Below are 6,000 nucleotides of genomic sequence, written 5' to 3'. Positions count from 1 at the left end.
AAAAAATGCTATCTTGAATAGTCCTTGAACTCTCTAAAAAGATTATTACTGGGTATTTAAGTCAATGTTCAACTTATTACATCATTCTAATACCAATTATGCAATCATGTAGTTACTTACACATGCTACTCAATGGACAACTCATCTTACAACACTTAGGCTACGTTTGGTAACGGTTCGAACACCATTCTTTGAGAACAAAAAAACATGAAAAAGTGTATGAAAAAGTGTTTGGGTTGCCGGTTCATTTTTTTGTTCTTTCAGAACAAACCAGAGGGAATCTTCATGAAAAGAACGTTCTTTACAGACTGTCTCAGACATGGTCTGTAAAGAACGAGAACGATAAGAGGGTGTAAAAATCACCAAAAACCCGTGATTTCTTGAAACTGTGAGAGCATCCTTGCGATCAACTGGGGAAGAGAAGGAGCAGAGGAGGAGACCTCTACCTGCAACTCCAGCCTTCAAGGTAAGAACAACAAACCAGACCCTCTGGTGTTAGGTCGAAGAAGTCGGATCAAAAGGTATGGATTTCACAAGAAATTGAGCAATTTTAGGGCTTTTGTATAATGTAACCTTCTCTCAGTGTAATGTATTGATTTAGAAATTCTTTATGTTTAAAATTTTTAGGGTTCTTTGTTGAGTAGATAATCTGTGCCTCAATATGTAATCCTTCGCTATTTAACAAAACCCTTGAGGTGTTTTGTGTCCTAGATGGGTTGTGATTCCTTGAGGTGTTTTGTGTCCAAGATGGGTTGTGATTCCTTGAGGTGTTTTGCACAAGGGATCTGGGGCAAACTTCTTTTCCCATTGTTGGTGCTATTTCACAAACAAACATATTATAGAAATTTAAATATGTTGCTTGCTTAGAGACAATCTAATGATTGGTACATAAGGGTTAGCTATTAGCATATTGACTTTTTGTTGCAGGTACTTGATTAGTAATTCTAGGAGAATAGATCCTAAGAAAGGGCAAAAAATTACTTGTCAGTTTCTAATTATAATTTTGTTATTCTCATTTACTTCTCTTTATCCCTCTATTTTTGAATGCACCTATTACATTTGTTAATTACTTAGGCTATTTCAGGTGGAGAGAATCAATGTAGTCACTGATCCCAAGTCCCCAAACCTTGCCTTAGGGTCTAAGGATTGTCATGATGTTATAATTAGTTCCTTCCACTATCCTTGCCAAACTGTAGATCATGCTATTGGATTTGCTTGTGCTGATTTATCAATTGGAGGTGAAAAATACTCCCTCTGTTCCTTAAAGACTGTCTACTGAGGGCTTTTTAATTGTTCCAAAATGCTGGTTCATTTCAAGAATTTAGTGCATAAATTATGGTTGTTAATCCATACAAGCTGTAATATATTTCTTGTGGTAAATCAGTACACCTTAAACCCATAATAAACATGTAATGATGTAAACCAGAATTGTCGGGGTAATGTTTTATTAATTTGTCTGTTATATCATATGATACAAGCTATAATATATTTCTTGTAGTAAATCAGTCCATGGTGAACAATGGGTCTACCTCCCAACCAAAATTTCAACTCCCTTAAAACCTGTCATTGACACAAACAGGCTATGCCCTGTTTTTTTAAGGCAAAATCTCTTCTTTTTTTTTTTTTTTCCCATTTCTAGAGGATCGGCCTGTAGTGGTACAGAAGCAATCCCAATACCCATTTATTGGATGCCAGATGGGGCTTCATAAGGCTGCCACGTGGGCTGTTGAGTCCCTTCCAAGTTATGTTTCATATTGCTGTTGCAATAATAGCATGAAGAGGAGGGAAATGATGAGGAAGAAATCCATTAGACTGTGGTGGTGTGAAAGGTGCACCCACTCTATGTGGAGTGTCTGAACTCTGAAGTCCCAGGTAAATTTTCAAAGGGAAGATGGGAATCTGGAGTTTCATCTCTTTTCCTCCTCTCTTTCTAGTTATGGTGGTCTTTTTATTTTCTCCCTTTCTAGTCTCTCTACCCTATCTATATATGATAACAGATCAATCATGGGCCTTTCCCTTTGAACAATTGCTGCCTTCAAACCTGCATAGCTTTGGGGAAGTTTCGGAGATGAGATCTCTTTTCCTTCTTGTGAATGGATGTATTCATAACTTCCCTCCTGATTTTTCATTTTCCTTTTTTTTCAAGTTAGATGCATTCATGGTGACTCCATTGATTTCCCATTTTGATGAGATCATAACTCACCTGCTGAATTCTTATTTGGAAATCTTGCTTGTTAACTTTCTCATGCAAAGATTTATTTCATTGCAACTCTCTTGTTGTATTTCTGTTTTAGACCTTTGCTCATTGCATTCCTCATGTAGAGATTCATGCTACTGTGACCTTTTTTGCCGTATTTCTGTTTTGGATTTCTACTTAATGGGTCTTTAGCTCAAATTGGTAGAGCACTTGGAACATGAGCATGTTCCAATGGGTTGGTGGTTCGAATCCACCAAGGCCCTTTTTATTCAAATGTTCATAGCATAGTCAGTTATGACACTAATCCACACAAGAACCCAATTTTTAATGGCATCTTTGAAATTTGATATATTTTTATAATTACTTTGGTAATGTTAATGAGATATTTTAATTTTATGCGAAGTTTGGTAAGAGAGAATGATTTTACAAGTATTTTTTGATATATTACAAGGAAATGGCATTATTGTAATTAAAACCAAATTTGGAAGAACAGGTTTTACCAAACACCATTTTCGTTTTGAACACATTCTTGAGACCGTTACCAAACGATCATTTTCGGTCACAGAACGCCGTTCCAAACCAGAAACGCCAAAGAACGTTTCTAGTCAAGAACGGGTGTTCTTTGTTCAAACCGTTGCCAAACATAGCCTTAGCTTCTTCCCAAAATTCTAGTTCTGAAATCAACAATTTTACATGGATAATTCATGTTTAAAAAACATAGTTATCCTAAGTCATACTGGTAATTTGTAGCAGTTCTAATTCTGTTAGATTTTCCCTTTCTTCTCCCATGATCTCAGGCCTACCGAACACACTGCACCTTACTGTTTCCATGTTTTTATGACCTAGCCACTGTGCAGGCAAGGAGTTCTAATGAATGTTGGGCATTCCAGGTCGATTCATCCTAGAAGAAAAACAGCGTTTGGTAAAATTGTTACATTCCTGTTCCACGAATAGAAAAAGCAAAGAAACAGCGTTTGGCAGACATTTTACAAAATACTTCTTTTATATAAAAAAATTACATAAATGCCATAATGTTCATTATTAATCCATAATAATTACGATTATATTATTCATTATCATAAATAATACTATAATACTTAAAATTATTTATAATTATTTTGATAAAAATCAACATATTTTTTTTTAAAAGAGTAATGTATGACAAGCCTAGTTTTCATGCTCACTCATGAATTCCTCTTGTCTCCACCCTCACCCCCACCCCCAATTTTTTGACACCTTTCTTATTCTATGAATATTACTTATTCTTTCCCTTCTTTAACAAATCCACATCATTCACACGTGTGGTGTCACCCTGTTTCATGCGTGTGATGCTGAAAATCTCTCTCTCTGTATTGAGGCTGTCTCTCTCCACCTTGACATAGAAAACACTACTGGACTCTCTGCTAACTTGGGCCTGCACAGGCCAAAACACACTTCTTTCCAAGGCTGGATATGGGTGCTTGGCACAATGACACAACAACTTCTGCCAATGCTAGTAAATAGAGTAACAGCTTCTTCATTGAGCTTTTTCCGAATTACTTGAGAAAGAAATAGATGTACACTGAGGAGTTGCATGCCCACTGTTTTCAAAAGAATCTCTTAGCTGACTAGTTTGTTGGCTAGTATTACTGGGTCTTTTAGTTCCTTCCACTGAGAGAAGTTCTCAACAGGATTGAGAACTGGATAGACAAAATGGGACCTGATCTGAGCATTCTTCCAATTTGCATGATTCTCTAGGCTTACTAGATAAATTGTTTCAGAAGTTTGCATATCATGAGTTAAGTCTTAATGGTATTGGATAAGGAGAACAATAAGATCCATTCTCTAGGCTACCTTCTTTGATACAGTTCTGCTCTAATATCAGTAAGCTATACAAATTTGAGAAATAAATCAAACTCTCCACTATTAAATAGTCATACTCGTGATACAGAAGCAGCCTATGATGAATCTCACAGAATGTTCATTTCAAATTAGAGAAAATCTATGAGCATTACCCCATATTTTACAGATTCTTTCCATTATGTTTATATTTCTCTTTTGTTTTTCCTCTCCTTATCCTGAACACTAGGAGGAATAAAAGATATTTGATGGTAGCTGTCAGTCAACTTAGGCATATGATGGCAAAGCTCAACTTAATATGATTACCCTTAATAGTAGGCTAGTTTCAGATTTGATAGTAGCTGTACAGATGAGCACTTAATCTCAGATTTATTTCTTTAGAGAACCCCACAAACCTTACCCTCTTTTTATTTCTTTCTTTTGTCTCTAGATGGTGCACCACCTAAAGTCTCTTGTTCAGTTCATTTTCTTCTGGGAGTCTTAAGTTCCAACTCCATATTTATTGTTTTCTGGAACCTGAAGCCCTTCACCAAAATCCTGCCCCCACATTTCCGCTAATTCCTTTGTTCTCTATCCATTTTGCTATTTGCTCATATACTCCTCTCTCCTAGATCATGATTGTCTGTTGCTCAATGCCTCCACCAAAATCAAGGTTGTAATGATCATCTTTGGGTTAGGGGTTATGGACTATGGAGGGGGAGTTGATAGCAATATTCTTGAATCTTTACACAAAGAACTCAAAAACTCAAAAGCTGTGTGGATCTTAAAGGAGACAACCAAATTTCAGGTGAGGACGTCTGGCATGTAGCTGCACTAACATCTGAGTCATTTCATTAAGAATTTTTCCAGTTTTTTCACCCACTGGGTTAAACCCAATGCCAGACGTTTCATTTAATGACATTACCAGACTTACAGCCAAATAGGAATGTACCACATTTGCTGAAAAGGGTTGAGCATTACTGTAGTCAAGAACTTTGAAATTTGGCTACTTATGGAAAACAGCATAACCAAAATTAAATCGCAAAACTGATGAAAATCCAAGACAGGAAAGCCCAAAAAACAAAGAAGATGCCACTTCTTTCATGCATCACCAACAAAAAGAATCATACATTTTCCTAACAGAAGAACCAGCACAAGAAGCATAAGCATTGTACTTCATCTAAGAGCAAAGATTTCACTAAGGCACTCAAAACTCAAACCATAAAGGATGGAGATATGCAAAGGGGAAAGAAGAAGAGGAGGAGGAGGAAGAGAGATGTACATCAGTAGCTAAAAGGGACATTTTTTATTACCAAATATACAAGCTAATGCAAACAAAACAAACATCCATACACATCTCTTCAAGAAGGGAGGAAAAAACAGAGTAACTATTCTGGGAAAGAGGCAATGAGAATGCAGCCTTGTGTGGTCAAGCCATTATCAGAAGTAACTTGTAAAATTAACAATTCTGTAAAAAAAAATCTAAGAATGCAGAAGAAAACCCACCTCTTGAGACCCTGTTGTTGCATTTCTCTCACAAACGCTCGGGTGATCTTTCTCTCTCTAATTTTCTCTGCAAAATAAAATTTGTGTAAGTTCAAGTGATTAAATTAGGGAAAAAATTGCAAGAAACCATATGACAATGCAAAGAATCGTATGACATTTCTGGGTTTTTAGGGTTTTGGGTTGGACAAAACTTTGAAAAACTCGGTTAATGGAGAAAAACACGAAATAGCAATGGTTCCCTTGCCACCCATTATGCATTCCGGTTAATGGAAACCTAGGGTTCAGAACATCTTAATATGGGAGAGAGAGAGAGAGAAGAGAAGAGTGTTCAGTCGGTACAACCTGAAGGGGACGAGCTGCGCTCGGAGTTGTAGAGTGTTGATGTACGGAGGTCGTGCTGCAGAGAAGACCAAGTATTTTCCAGCACTCTCCTTGACATGGAGTCCAGTTGCAGAAGGACTTGCCAACGTCGTGGTAGA

The sequence above is a fragment of the Telopea speciosissima genome, chromosome 5, assembly GCF_018873765.1.
Source record: "Telopea speciosissima isolate NSW1024214 ecotype Mountain lineage chromosome 5, Tspe_v1, whole genome shotgun sequence".
In the NCBI taxonomy this organism is placed as follows: domain Eukaryota; kingdom Viridiplantae; phylum Streptophyta; class Magnoliopsida; order Proteales; family Proteaceae; genus Telopea; species Telopea speciosissima.
The sequence above is the reverse complement of the archived record's forward strand: the minus strand, read 5'-3'. Positions refer to the sequence as shown.